Consider the following 16,717-nt stretch of genomic DNA (forward strand, 5'->3'; position numbering starts at 1 on the left):
GAAATGCTACCATTCACAACAACATGGATGGACTTAGAGAAAATTATATTAAGTGAAACAAGTCAGGCACAGAGAGAGAAATACCACATGCTCTCACTTATTTCTGGGAGCTAAAAATAAACAAACAAACACACAAACAAATCAAGGGCGGGGTGAAGAAGACAGAATAATCACAAAAATTCCTTGAACTATTTAAGTCACGTGAACAGATATGATGTGGTGGGGGGGCGTAGAGGGGGTGGAGAGGAATGGGTAAAGGCGCATGAAAATCAACTACAATGTATATTGAGAAGTAAAATAAATAAATAAATAAAAGAATTTCACTAAAAATAAAAAAGGATTACCATGATTGTCTTGGACCATACATGATTCATTCCCTGGGACTAGACTACCCTCCCCAAGATCAAGGAACAGCCATCTGATGGCTGAACAAAATCAGATTCTAATAGCACAGAAGAAGGGGAAGGGCTGTTGTTCAGTTAGCCTCCTGTGCCTGCCACAAGGGCGTGGACAGCCCTCACTCTCCCAGCAGGTCTTGACTGGGAGAGCTCAGTACTTCTACCTCCATGATTCTATCTACATGCTCTAGTGGAGCTGAGGACAACACACAACCCAATCCCTCTCACAGCACCTTGTCTCCCAGAACCTTTCAAATTGCAAACAACTTTGGCCGTACTCAGCTCCACCCACCCCAAATAAAACAAAACCAAGAATGCAACTCAATTCCTGTTCACCAAATTCCCTTATTATTTTTCACCAACTCGCTCCCCGACATGAGCAGATATCTGTTACCTACAATGCCCTCCATTTTCCTAGTAGGCAAGCATACACGAGTGTTATACCACAAGTGTGATAATATCTATGATTAGATTTTAGTGCAAAGGTAAGAAACACAGTTAGTTTAGCATCTCTGTGAAGGTGGATATGCTTTGAGATTTAGCATGAACTAGTAAATATTCTTTACAGGTATGAGCAAAATAATTCTGTTCTGCAGAAGCTTTATTTTCCCTACAAGGCAACAAAATGCACAAGCCATTGGCAAAAGCTTTACTATTGAGAAAATAATCTAATTATATCTTGCTAGGCTAGTTTTATAATGCCTCTAAGAAACAGATTCCATAGAAGTGGCTAGCTTCACTCACAGAAAAATCTCCATTTCAAGGTGAAAGGTTGCACCTTCTGCCTTCTCTAACACAAATTATAGTGATAAAAACAAGTTGTAAGTCAGCTACAAAGAAAGAAGCACTATCCCCGTGTTAATTTATTCCTACTAAAACTATCATTTATTGACATCAGCTGTGTCCCAGGAGCTATGATAGGCACTTTAAGAACTTTAATGCACTTAATCTTCCCACTAACCCAGGGCAGTCCAGTACTTTATTTAATCTCCACTTTAGAGACATAAAAACAAACAAGATCTTATAATTGTAGCACACCCTACAAGGCCATGCCCATATCCCCTTGGTCTATCCTGAAGGTCGTCCACAAACAATTCCCACACACACCAAAAACATCACTCTGCCTAAGCAATGACAGCATACCAGCTCACTAGAGGTGCTGAAGAAGTAATGCCCCCAAGACTGACCTTCAACCAAGGGCCACGAGTTGATAGATAAATACACTCATTTCCTTGTCCCTTGGTTGGACAATACTGAAATATGTTCTGCACTGTCTCTCAGAGGATTTTCAGAGTATTGACCTATAATTGCCCATAGTAACGTCACTCATTCCCTAATGCCTTCCCTCCATCTCATCTCACTTCCTCACCCCATCTTAAGGCTTCCCAAATAAACTACTTGCACCCAATCCTTGTCTTAAGGTCTGCTTTGGAGGGGAAGCCAATTAAGACACATAGCTACTGAGTGGCAGATCCAAGATTTGAAATTGGGTCTAGCTAATTCTACTTCTCCTTTCCACTGTTCTCCAGTGACCCCAGTGGAATCCCAATCCCAAAGAGAGGCTTTCCGAGACACATTCCAGTGCAACTGTGACCATGACCCATCATGGTCAGGGGACTGAGTCTTCCAGTCCTCTCTGACTTGAGGGTCTCTCTCTACCGCCCCATCCAATATCCAGTAAGCTCTGGCTCCTGCTCTCCGCCACAGCATTCTGATACTCAAGGGCCTAACTCATCACTGAGAGTAAGGACTTTACAAAGCCAACTGAGATTATGCCTGTTGTTACAGACACGCATGATTGCAATGGCACCAAAAGATCACAAGTTTTCCCTACAGTGCCTCTGGGCCTCTGCCTGCCATTTTTTCCAGGGCCACACCGCCTTAATTTACCAGTGCTAGCAGCCCATTTGACATCATCACTACCTCTGCTGCTCTTTCCCAGAAAAGGAGGGAAGCCCTTTACCTTTTCTGATATTAGTAGAAAAGCCAAAAAGACTCATCTTGCCATCTTTTCTTTCCCACTTCTCAACATCTCTGCGTTGGTGCTTTTCCATGGCCCTATATGGGGGCTATCACCACATATGGGGTTAACACCATGAATGGGGCTACCACAAATTCAGACAGGAGTCAAGACAAGTCACTTATTCCCCTACACAGAAGACTCTCCTTCCTGATTCAGAGTCAATGAATGAGGGGGCAGCAAGACATCACTTCTGCAGGATTTATAAAATAATTCAGTAAAGTGGCTGAATAGAAGATAAATACAAAAGCTATGCATACCAGCAATAGTCAGTTAGAAGATGTAATGTAAAATATTGCTATTTATGATGGTAATAAAACATATGTAAATGGCTAGGAATAACTTTAACAAGAAACATAAAGAAAACTAACAAACTTTACTAAGAGATTTAAAAGAAAACTTGAATAAATATACCAAGTTCCTATATGAGAGACTAAATATAAAAAAAGAGAGACCAATTCTTTCCAAATGAATTTATATTCATTTTACTCTAATAAAAATTACAAGAAAATCTGGAATTTAGGTTAAATTTAAATAAACAATATCAGTATAGGCTCAAAGCAAAGCTTGACCTATACATAAAGAAATAACCATCAGGTCTAACTTTTTTTTTTTTTTTTTTTTTTTAATTTTATTTTGTCGATATACATTGTGGCTGATTATTGCTCCCCATCACCAAAACCTCCCTCCCTTCTCCCTCCCCCCTCCCCCCCAACAATGTCCTTTCTGTTTGCTTGTCGTATCAACTTCAAATAATTGTGGTTGTTATATCTTCTTCCCCCCCCCCGGTTTGTGTGTGTGTGTGTGTGTGTGTGTGTGTGTGAATTTATATATTAATTTTTAGCTCCCACCAATAAGTGAGAACATGTGGTATTTCTCTTTCTGTGCCTGACTTGTTTCACTTAATATAATTCTCTCCAGGTCCATCCATGTTGTTGCAAATGGCAGTATTTCATTTGTTTTTATAGCTGAGTAGTATTCCATTGTGTAGATGTACCACATTTTCCGTATCCACTCATCCGATGATGGGCATTTGGGCTGGTTCCAACTCTTGGCTTGTAAAGAGGGCTGCGATAAACATTGGGAAACAGGTATACCTTCGACTTCATGATTTCCATTCCTCTGGGTATATTCCCAACAGTGGGATAGCTGGGTCGTATGGTAGATCTATCTGCAATTGTTTAAGGAACCTCCATACCATTTTCCATAGAGGCTGCACCATTTTGCAGTCCCACCAACAATGTATGAGAGTTCCTTTTTCTCCGCAGCCTCGCCAGCATTTATCGTTCAGAGTCTTTTGGATTTTAGCCATCCTAACTGGGGTTAGATGGTATCTCAATGTGGTTTTGATTTGCATTTCCCGGATGCTGAGTGATGTTGAGCATTTTTTCATATGTCTGTTTGCCATTTGGATATCTTCCTTAGAGAAATGCCTACTTAGCTCTTTTGCCCATTTTTTAATTGGGTTGCTTGTTTTCTTCTTGTACAGTTCTTTGAGTTCCTTATATATTCTGGATATTAATCCTTTGTCAGATATATATTTTGCAAATATTTTCTCCCACTCTGTTGGTTGTCTTTTAACTCTTTTAATTGTTTCTTTTGCTGTGCAGAAGCTTTTTAGTTTGATATAATCCCATTTGTTTATTTTTCCTTTGGTTGCCCGTGCTTTTGGGGTCGTATTCATGAAGTCTGTGCCCAGTCCTATTTCCTGAAGTGTTTCTCCTATGTTTTCTTTAAGAAGTTTTATTGTTTCAGGGTGTATATTTAAATCCTTAATCCATTTTGAGTTGATTTTAGTATACGGCGAGAGGTATGGATCTAGTTTCATTCTCCTGCATATGGATATCCAGTTGTCCCAGCACCATTTGCTGAAGAGGCAGTCCCTTCGCCACTGAATAGGCTTGGTGCCTTTGTCAAAGATCAGCTGACAGTAAGTGTGTGGGTTGATTTCTGGATTCTCTATTCTATTCCATTGGTCAGTGTGTCTGTTTTTATGCCAGTACCATACTGTTTTGGTTATTATAGCTTTGTAGTATAGCTTAAAGTCAGGTAGTGTTATGCCTCCAGCTTTATTTTTTTTGCTCAGCATTGCTTTGGCTATGCGTGGTCTTTTATTGTTCCATATAAATGTCTGGATAGTTTTTTCCATTTCTGAGAAAAATGTCTTTGGAATTTTGATGGGGATTGCATTGAATTTGTATATCACTTTGGGTAGTATGGACATTTTCACTATGTTGATTCTTCCAATCCAAGAGCATGGGATATCTTTCCATCTTCTTGTATCCTCTCTAATTTCTCTCAGCAGTGGTTTGTAGTTCTCATTATAGAGATTTTTTACCTCCTTGGTTAACTCAATTCCTAAGTATTTTATTTTTTTGGTGGCTAAAATCCTCACTAAATTACTAGCAAACAGAATACAGCAACACATACGTAAAATTATTCATCACGATCAAGTGGGATTCATCCCAGGGATGCAAGGTTGGTTCAACATACGCAAATCAATAAATGTGATACACCATATTAATAAACTCAAACACAAGGACCATATGATCATCTCTATAGATGCTGAAAAAGCATTTGATAAAGTTCAGCACTCATTCATGACAAAGACCCTCTATAAGTTAGGTATAGAGGGAAAGTATCTCAACATAATTAAAGCCATATATGCCAAACCCACAGCCAATATCATCTTGAATGGGGAAAAGCTAAAAGCTTTTCCTTTAAGAACAGGAACTAGACAAGGATGCCCACTCTCACCACTCCTATTCAACATAGTGTTGGAAGTACTAGCCAGAGCAATCAGAGAAGAGAAGGAAATAAAGGGCATCCAGATTGGAAAAGATGAAGTCAAACTGTCCCTGTTTGCAGATGACATGATCCTATATATCGAACAGCCTAAAACCTCTACAAAAAAACTGCTGGAATTGATAAATGATTTCAGCACAGTAGCAGGATACAAAATCAACACACAAAAATCAGTAGCATTTCTTTTCTCCAATAGTGAACATGCAGAAAGAGAAATCAGGTCTAACTTTAAAGCAAATCCAAAGTCTTTTCTCCTTGAAAACTACAAAGTTAAGATAAATGTGGAATGTCATATTCAGAAATCCCTTAGCTGAAGCCCTACACCTGAGTTGGAAATTGAAACTGCTTCTCTGACTCAAAGTGATTTATAGCCTCCAGACAGGTGTGGGATGTCTCATTCTTACCAGTCTCACTTCAAATAGCAAAGTTTCTGATACTCTATGATTTTTAGAAAACAAGGTTTCTCAGTGAGTGAAGAATGCAGTAGTCACTCAAGGAAGGGTATCCTTATGACAATTTATACTTGCAAAGCACCATCTGGAGAAATGTTGTTGATTTTTTTTTTTTTTTTTTGTCTTTTTCGTGACCGGCACTCAGCCAGTGAGCGCACCGGCCATTCCCATGTAGGATCCGAACCCGCGGCGGGAGCATCGCCGCGCTCTCCCGAGTGCGCCACGGGCTCGGCCCCAAACGTTGTTGATTTTTAAGATTGTATCTCTGATTGTCTTCCCAGTCTGATGAATGGCAGGGTAGACTTTTACTTTCTTGGCCTGAGCTAAGTTTTTCCTTTCTCAGCCTTTTTAAGTTCAGTAGTCATGAATTCAAATTGAGACCTGGCAGGGTAGCCAAGGTCAGCTTCCACACCAAGCTGTGTTCAAGAAAACTATGGAGGGTCCAGCTGGTTAAACTGAATCTAACAACAGGTTTAAGTGCCAAGCGGAAGCCACAGGTGAAGCCCGGTGAACGAAGGACAATGCAGTGAGACAAGGTGGGAATGGGAGCAGGTCTAACATTTTTCATATATCACAGCTGGGCTCCAGGACCCCCTCTTAGCCCCATTGGTGCTTGAGTGAGAGCACCTCACTGAAAGATGTAGGGTCAACACGGATCTCCTGCCACACCCCCGCCCCAGTGACCTTTCCTCCTATGACAGATTTCAAACCCTTCACCCTGGTCACTCTCCTCCGTTGTTATATATTTTAATGCTCTAAATCTGTATTCAAAGTACTGTGTTGCTATATCTTCACTATTGATTGCACCTTTTATTAATATCAAAAGTTTCTCTTTATCCTGTTGTTTTCTTTAAATAATTTTCTGATTTGTCTGAAATTTCTATTGCCACTCCTGCTTTCTTTCTGTTTATTTTTCCTAATATATCTTTGCCTATTCTTTTGTGTTCTGGGAAATAGACATTTTTTCCCTAATATTTCTGGTGGTTGTAATGATGTTTAAGCATCTTAAACCAATATTTATCTAATTATTACAGCACAAAGCCTAGAAATAACTTTGATTCCTCACTTGTGCTCTGCCTAGCTGGTATTGCTAAGGAACCTCATTAATTCCACAGCTGTTAATGCCACCTCTATGCTGACAGCTCCCGTACTTGTATCATCAACCCTGACTTCTCCCTGACCTCCAGGCTCATTTATCCAACTCTCTTCTCTCCTCTCACTTGGTCCCTTTATCGTAAGAGACAGAGTTAAGATTCAAACCCCATTTGCTCTCTCCAAAGCTGGGGTTCTCATCCACTATGATGCGCTTTCTCACTATCATTTTATAACTACACACACTGTCTCTAAATATGCTCAGTTTTTCTGTCTTTGAGATGTGTTTATTCCTTTTGTCTAGACTCTGTCTCCTTCTCTGAATAGGTAAAGACATATTAGGAAAAGCAAACAGAAAGAAAGCAGGAGTAGCAATAGAAAGAAATAATACACATTCAGATTACAAAACAATACATAGATTTAGTACCATTTTTGTAAAACTCAAACCCAAAACATGTATATCCTAGATGAGGGTTTTGCAACCATAGCACTACTAAAACTCTGGCCTGGGTAATTATTTGTTATGGGAGGGTGTCCTGTGTATTGTAAGATGTTTAGCAGAAGCCCTGGCCACTACCTACTAGATGCACCCTCCCTCAGTTGTGACAATCAAAAATGTCTCCTGAGATTTCCATATGTCCCTGGGGTGACAAATCACCGCAGCTGAGAACCACCATCCTAGATATGTTATACACCTATTAAAAAGGTTAAGTGGTGTTTATCTCTGCATGGCAAATTAGTAATGCTTCTAAGGAAAAACACTCAGAAGAATAAACAAGCGAGAAGTATTAGGAGACATACAAACCATTAGGTACAACTGCAGCACAAGCTGTGTGAGCAGGGAGGTGTTAGAAAATGGCGTACAATTGTAAGAGACCAGACCAGTGAGGGGATTTGGACCCAAGCTCTGTGGCAGTGATGCTGAAATATGAGCATGCATCAGCTTTATCCGGCCCCACCCCAGGCTTTCTGGCTTGGTGGGTCTAAGATGGGATCTGAAATTTTGCATTTCTAATAAGTTCCCAGGTGAAGCTGGATGCTGCTGGTTCCAGGCCCATTCTCTGAGAGCCCGCAGAAGCTTAATAAAGGGCAGAGAAGGACTCTGATATGCAATTTGAAAGGCCATTAGATGGAAAAAACTAAAGGATGCCTCCAGCAGACCAAATAAGAGCCAATAAGAAGGAGTTACAGGCAAACTACTTACAGCCCAACATGAAGGACTCTCAATTCCTTAGAGCTGCCCCAGGCTAGCCTATGACTACCACAAGTAACAGATCACAAGACAAAACCAGGTGGTTAACTGAGTAATTTCCCCAAAGTCCCACAGTTCGTTAGTAGCTGAAATTGGACTACAGCTCAGGACTTCCTGCTCCTGAGCCAATGCCTTATCCACCACCCTGCGCTGCAGTAGCATAGTCAGCACTTGTATGTATCGGACTTATGAGTGTGAGGAATATCCATCCCTGCCTCAAACAAGAGCAGCAGTGCCTTCCACCCTGTGGCCTGGTCCTGGTTCCAGTTAATACCTGAGGGCCCAGAGGACAGAGAAGCTGCAGCTTCTACCTCAGGTCAGGGTTCCCCTGTGTACCTGCAGCTCACAGCGGGGGAGCCCCAGCCTCTCCCGCCCCCATCCTGTAGATACTGCAGGTCTGGTCTCTCCTTCCTGCCTGATTCAAGGCTGCCCAAGCTCCTAGGCTCCTGCCCATCAAACGCCCAGCTACAGCCCCTCAGGCCAACGCCTCTGGCCAGCCACATCCCACCATAATAATAACAAAAGATAGACACTTTCATAAAAAAATAATGAGATAGGAGCCTGCCTGAGTCACAACCAGGAAGGAGCACCAGGCTGATCTAAGTGGGCAGCCCAGAAACCTAAATCTAAGGGCAGGGCCACGTCCAGAGCCAACTGTTTTGTAATTTAATCCAGAGGCAATTCTTTTAAAAGATCTGTGCCAAAGTTTTACTTTCTCTTACAAATTTCACATATAGCACACACTTTCCATAGCATAACTTTTCATTTTTAGTCAACACAATAAAAGGTTTGTCATATATGGATTATAGTTATTCAAAACTTCCTATTCGGGGCCACCTAGCCTGGTCCCTGGTCATCACCCTGGAATGTCCTCTGTAGACCTGAACGTAAGGAAAGCCAGGTGTTCCCAAGACACCTACCAGCTAGTTCTGGGCAACCTCTCCCTGAAACAATGTCCACAAAACAGGAAGTCAAAATGTGGAAGTGTCTGCTTGAAGGCAGCTATGAGCCTAACCAAACCTGATGAAAACTCTCAGGTGGTCCCAGAGGCCAACTGATGGCAAACGCCAAGACTGATCCTCAACCAATGGTGAAATCAGGAAAGCTTATCCTTAATACGCAACCCCATATCCCATCTCAAGAAATTCCATATTTCTTTTTTTAAAAACTTAACTTTTGCTAGACATTTTCTCTCATAAAACAATAATAAACGTGCCTTGTTGGAAATTTAGAAAATAATCAAAATTAACACTTGATGTGCTAGAATAGACTCATGCTGATTCAAGATTGTCGATTGTGCACATTTCTTGTTAAAGCCAAGTTCAGTAAAATTGTGTTGGTTGAAATTGGCCATGACAGGAGTATTTACACCATAGAAATTGGTAAATGCTACAAATCAGGGTTTTTTTTCTTTCTTGAGAGCCAGTTATTAAACACCACCGCACCACTGTTATCCCATCTTCCCTTTAGACTGCTGAGGTCTTGTTAGGCCTCTTTTGATTTGGGCCACCATCCAACTTCAATTAAAGCTCTACTCTTGGATTTCAGAGAAATTCTGCCCAACTCCAGTAGATTGATTGAATCTCCATTCCTTATATCTAAATGGGCTTCACTGGACCAGAGGCAGAGCAGTACTGGGATGCTCCTCTGTCTTGGCCACATGCTAATCACTGTTCTACCCTTCTTCCACAGACCCCAGTGTTGCCCTCCCCTCCAAGTACTCACTATGGAGCCACATCTGCAGCCCAACTTGGCACCTTCCAGCTTCTTCACTGCCCTGAGGGCCACATCCAGTTTTCTCATAAAGGGAATTTCCTGAGAGACACTAACGTTTGAACCATTTAGCTCCATGTAGACTCACAACTTGTTCTTCCATTATGGCATCGTGTTCTGGTTTGACTCTTGGACTGGCTTGCTCAAGACATTAAGGTGTCTGGTGGCAACCCTTCAGGAACTAGCCTTCAGGTTTGAAGTTCATGGAAGAACATGAGCCCTGGGAAGAAGTAGGGGGAGCAGAACAAGACTCCAGTCCAGGAGGAACACCAACACCAGCCATGGTACCCAGAGGACCAAGGATTAAAGATCAGCATAAGGTCAAAGCAAAGCCAGTTAACTATGGTTTATTGAAAGAGTTTTTAAAAACAGGTCAATGTCTTAGTTTCTTCACCTGTAAACTGGAGGTAATAATAGTATCTACCTCAATGTGTTGTGGAAAGGAGAAAATGAGTTAATGTATGTGAAGCCTTTAGAACAATGCCTGGCATATTAAGCACTGTGTAAGCATTAGCTATTATTATTCAAACCTTTCTGTAGAAGGCAAAGTGTGTGCACTTCATTCTAAGTCTGGCTTCTGGCTTCAGACCAAAAACTCCTTCAGAACAATGGTCTTTGTTAGTAACTACAGGCTGTCTATTGTCCCCATGTTGTCTTGGATCATTTCCATGTAGTCAGTGTAGAGGGGTCTGCAGACCACCACTTCTCCAGGAAAATCAACATTCCCATCACCCCACCCTGAGCATCAAAAGTATTATTCTAACCAGAGTCATAACAATTTATAGAAGCATTTATCCATCTGGGAAAAATCTTCCCAAAGTAACCCAGATTACAGAGAGAATTTGAAAAATAATGTTATGGATAATACTGTTACTGTAAAAAGCACTGTTTGTTGATATGTTACTGGACTAAGAGCTCTGTGTGCCTTATCTCATCTTATTTCCTTTTATCCTGATAACTTGATAGAATGTATTATTTCCCTCTTTTTTACAAATGAGGAAATCAAGACTCAAAACTGAAGCTGTATGCTTTGTCCTAGGTTACACAGGCTGTACTTGGTAACTAGGTTATCGTATTTGATCTACCATGCCCTATTCTAACGAAAAATTACCAACCCACATCCTCTGTTGCCCAGGAAACCATTCTTGGTACCACATGACTCTGCCATTTCCCCTTGTTAATTGGTCTAGAAAGAGTATCCCCATCCAAAGACAGCCAAGTATAGAGATTAATTCAAGGGTACACACAGCTGTCTCAGAAAGATCAGATGGGAAAATTAGACACTCTCTCTCTCTCTCTCTCTCTCTCTCTCTCTCATTCTCTCTCTCTCATTCTCTTGCATTTGAAATAAAGAATAAGGAAAACAGAAAGAGTTTGCCATTTGACAGCAGAAACAGAAGGCAAAAGGACATATCAAGAGATGCCAAGAGATAGAGTCAGAACCACAGCAAGCTGAAGCCATGTGCAAGCCAAACTTCCAAAAAGCAAGAACTGTAAGTAAGCAGAGGTACCCAGAATGTATAAAGAGGAGATTGAAGCCAACATGCAGAGAAGAGCTGAGACAGGTCTCCCTGAGACTGGGTGGAACACCATGGGCTCCTGTTGCTGAAGTCCTGAGGCCACTCTGAATCTGGACCCACCCTCCAGCTCCAGTTAGAGCTCTACTCTTAGATTTTAGAGAGATTTCTTCCTAGATCCCTCTTTTCTTAAAGTGGTTTAATTGAGACTTCTGTTCCTTACATCCAAATGGGCCTCACTGGAACAGAAGCAGAGCAGCATTGTAAAGCTCATCCACCTGACCCCACATGCGAACCACTGTGCACTCTTCCTCCGCAGTCCAGGGGTGTTACCAAGTGCAGAGATGGCCCTGAAAAAGGATCAGATACCATATCTGCAGCCAGTGCCCATTCAGGTCCTCTGTCCATATCCAGTTCTAAAGTGGACTTTCCAAATGAAGAGTCAAGGAGCACATTGGAAACAGTGAAAATTCAAAAATGAGTTTTGTCAATGAGAACAGCCCCCAAATATTCACTTATTGCTAAGTTGGGGGGCTATAGAACAGTATGTACAGTACGTTCCTATTTTTGCAAATATGAGTATATATAATAATATATAAAAGACCAGAAGGAAAGGCATTCATTCATTCATCAGTATTTAATAAGCACATTCTTGGCGCTCAGGATACGATGGTGAGCAAAAAGTGACACAGTTCCTACCCTCAAGGAGTTTACAGTCTAGTGAGGGAGACCAACATAAAACAATACACACACACACACACACACACACCCCTCACAATCATTTGAATGCTATAAGGAAGAGACACTTGGTGAAGAACCTTTATCAGGGCAATTGGACCTGGTCAGGGAAGTCAGAGAGGCTTGTCTGATGGTGAGCTATGATGGATGAGTTTGCATTACCTACATGGAGAGCTGTCCTGCAGAGGCCCCCACATCGGCAAAGCGCCAGTGACTGAAGGGACTGCAGCAAGGATGAGGAACTTAAAGAAGGCCATGTGGTTGGAGTAAAGAAAGTTGGGCAGGGAATGGTGTGGGATGCGGCTGGAGAGATAAGCAGGGCCAGATTATGCAGGGCCTTATAGGCCATGTTAAGGAGTTTTGCCTTTATCCTGTGAGCAATAGGAAATGACCAAGGGATTGGGGAAACAAGTGGGGATGGGAAACGGAAGATATAATCAGATTTGCACTTTGAAAATATCTGTCTCTCCAAAGGGGATCATATTAAACTAAAAAGCTTCTGTATTTGGCAAGTGAGACTGATGCTGAAAAGAAGAAAAAAGAAAAAACAAGCTTCTGCACAGCAAAGGAAACAATCAACGGAGTGAAGAGACAACCTACAGAATGGGAGAAAATATTTGCAAACCATACATCTGATAAGGGGTTAATATCCAAAATATAAAGAACTCAAGCACTTAGTATCAAGAAAACAAATAACCTGATTAGAAAATGGGCAAAGGATCTGTCTATTCATTTCTCAAAAGAAGATATGGCCAACAGACACATAAAAACAATGTTCACCAGGAAAATGCAAACTAAAACCACAATGAGATATCATCTCACAACTGTTAGAATGGCTATTATCAAAAAGACAAAAGATAACGTGTTGGCGAGGATGTAGAGAAAGGGAGCCCTTGCGCACTGTTGGTGGTAATGTAAATTAGTACAGCCATTACAAAAAAACTGTGTGAAGATTCCTCAAAAAACTAAAAATAGGACTACCATATGATCCATCAATCCCACTACTGGATATATATCCAAAAGAAATGAAATTCAGTATGTCGAAGAGATTCTGCACTCCGATGTTTACTGCAGCACTGTTTACAATGGCCAAGATATGGAATCAACCTAAGTGTCCATCAGTGAATGAATGGATAAAGAAAATGTGGTTTATATGCAAGTAGAATGTAGAAGTAGAGAGTAGAATGGAGGTTAGCAGGGGCTGGGCTGTCAGGGATGCAGAATTTCAGTTAGGAGGTATAAGTTCAAGTGATCTATTGTACAATATGGTGACAGTAGTTAATAATAATACATTGTATCCCTGAAAAATGCTAAGAGAGTGGACTTTAAATGTTCTTACCACAAAAATGACAACTTTGTAAGGTAATGTGTGTGTTAATTAGCTAGATTAGCTATTCCACAGTGTATATATATTTCAAAATGTCATGTTGTACACAATAAATATAATTTTATCTGTTGATTTAAAATTATTTTGATTTAAAAACAATGAAAATATCTGTCTCAGTTTGGAGAACAAATTACTAGGTGTCAGTATGTCTGAGATAGAAGAGAAGGGAACCAGGCTGGGAACTATCACAGTAATCCAGATGGCATACCAGGATAATGGCACATGGGCTGGGAAGCAGTGCTGGCGATGGATACAGAAGATGAACTGAGGGATATATTAAAGTTAAAATCAGTAGGGTTTGGTGATGAATTAAATATGAAATAGAAAAGGAATTTTCAAGAATGGCCTGTGTTTCTAGTGTAAACAGCCAGATAAATGAGGTATCAACTCTCTGCTATGGGGAACACTGTAAAGGAACAGATTTTGGAAAGGAGACTATGAGTTAATGGTTGGTCATACTAAGTCTGAAGAGTCTGAGACATTCTAGATGTGCTATCAAGTGGGACGTTTGACACACAAGTCTGGAGTTCAAAGGAGAAGTTTGGGCTGGAGATATAAATTGATGTACCAAAGCATTAAAAGTGGTCATTTCTGGGTGATAAGCTTTTGTACGTCTTTTGTTTTATTCTTTGTGTTTTCTGTTTGCCCAAGTTTTCAACGATGAACAAAATTTTTTTCCCCTAAATGGAGCCTAAAAAGAATAGAGTAAAATTTTTCCTGTGTCTGTAAGAAGGAGGAGTATTCTACTTCTCATGGCTGAAATTAGTGATCTCAACAGAATGTCCCTGGAATGAGCGGGGAAAGCCAAATTAATTTGGTGCTGGTATCTCTTCGGCAATGCCATGTTTCTTTTACATGGGTCTATGCAGATCTAGCCATCTTCCAAACTGTGATTTGGTGTCTTAAGCAGACCTGTGCAACAAGAGAGGGCCCGCTGTGCAGGTAAATGATCACGTTTGGGATCCAGGTGACTCCCTGATAATTGAGGTATTTAAAGAAGCCCAATAAATAGCAACCTTTCCCCCATCATCCTGAAGATGAACCAATTAAGAAATAAAACAAAGAGTTAGGAGATGAGGACAAAATACAGTACTTTGGTACTAGCTAATCAACAGATTATCCACCCAGCTATGGCAACAGTGAACCAGGGCTGGCCCCTGCTTCCCATCTCACCCCCAGAATTGCAAAGCAGAAATCATGTTAGTGTGGTTAGCTCCCAAAGGAAGAGGAGAAGAGGCTGGGCATACACATGCAGGTTCTATTTCCTAACTCACCATTTTCCCTGAGGCAGAATGAGGGAGGGATGTGAGGATGGAGAGAGGCTGGAAGTGTAAGGCTAATGCAAGGAAACATTGGAAGTGGGAGGCAGCATTCATGCTCACCAACACTCACTATGAGTTCATGTATTTAGCATCAGGTTTATTAATCAACACCTACCATGTGCAAGATACTATGCTATCCCATCCCATGCACATCTGTTGACTAGCAACAAATCAATTCTAGCTGATTTTAGCAGAAACTGAAATTATTAACACAATATTCGGTGTATAATTCTTATATAGATCCTAGATTTTAAATGAAAAAAATGATATCCATGTTCATAGCAGCATTATGCACAATAGCCAAAAGGTAGAAGCAACCCAAGTGTCCACAGACAGATGAATGGATAAACAAAATGTGGTGTAACAACGGATGAACCTTGAGCACATTGTGCTAAGTGAAACCAGTCAAAAATACTGCATGATTCCACTTACATGAAGTACCTAGAATAGTCAAATTTATAGAGACAGAAAGGAGAATGGTGATTGCCAGGGGGTTAAGGGAGGGGAATGGGAGTTGTTGAATGGGTACAGAGTTTCAGTTTTGCAAGATGAAAAAAGTACTAGAGATTGGTTGCACAACCATGTGAATGTACTTAACACTACTGAACTGTACATTTAAAAATAAGATATTTAACAACAACAACAATAAACAACTAAAGAAAAGGAGTTTTCTCTGTCTGTTTAACATATTGGGAGTATTAAGCACAAGGTACTCAAGAATTCCCTAAATATTAATATCAAATATTGTGTGTTTCAAAATATCCTTAGATAAAACACTATTGAATTTGGACTTGGATTTGAAATAGAAAATTAACGAAAGTTGAGTCTTGAGTTATTTGAAACCATCTAAGACATTTTCAATTTACGTGTGGATTAATCTAGCACAAAAGTGATATGAAATGTTTGATTACATTGCCCCAAAAAAGTAGCTATAAAGGACTTTTGGGGGAAGTAAGGCAAATTTAAACATGAACTATGCTCAGTGAAATTATATCAATGTTACATATCTTGCATATAATAATGCCATTGTGGTTATATAGTAGAATAATGCCTGTGGTTATACAGGAGACACATGCTCCTTTATTATGACAAATGGATCAACAAAAGAAAATATTTTATGTAAAGAGAACTAAAGCAAAGGATATATAGGAGTTCTTAATATTATTCTTTTACATTTTAAATGTAAAATGTTTGGGGGATTGTATAAGGGTCACACAAAATCTCCAGCATGGATGAAGAACAAGACTTGGAAGACATAGCCAAGAACAATGCTCAAATCACTCTAAAGAATTGGCCTAGTGAGGATATCATTGTCATCATCCCTGACTATTAGATATCACAGCTTGTGTCACTGACACTGCTGGCATAGGGCGCTGGGTGACACAGCTACCTACAGCCACTCTCATTGCTTCCTCAAGAACTTAATCTTACAATACCTCCAACTGAGTAAATAAATCCGCTAGATATGGTCACCTCTGAGTGTACCATTAGAATTAATGTTGTGAACAACAGGCTGGTTAGCTAAGTTGGTTAGAGCAAAGAGTTATAGCACCAAAGCCAAGGGTTCAGATCCCCATACCAGCCAACCACCTAAAAATAAAAAATGAGAAAGAAAATAAAAGAAAAAAAAAAAAAGGAAATCCACCAATAGAATTAATGTCGTGAACCTGGTCAGCTCAGGATAAGACCAAGGCATAGCACAAGGCAAGAAGTTAGGGGACAGGGACTTCCCATCAATCTCATTCTGAAACAGCCAGGTGGCCTCTTCACTCAAGACACTTCACCCAGGGTAAAGAAATGTGGTCAAGTGTGTTTAGAATCTCAAACTACAGATTTCAATACACCTTTAGATGAGAAGCAAAAAAACAATGAAAATATCAGATTAATAAAATCTGCTTTTTTTATACCTCCATTTCAAGGGAAGCTTTTGTATATATCCATGGGGGTATCATGCACATTAT

This window comes from Cynocephalus volans, chromosome 1 (assembly GCF_027409185.1).
Source record: "Cynocephalus volans isolate mCynVol1 chromosome 1, mCynVol1.pri, whole genome shotgun sequence".
NCBI classification, from domain to species: domain Eukaryota; kingdom Metazoa; phylum Chordata; class Mammalia; order Dermoptera; family Cynocephalidae; genus Cynocephalus; species Cynocephalus volans.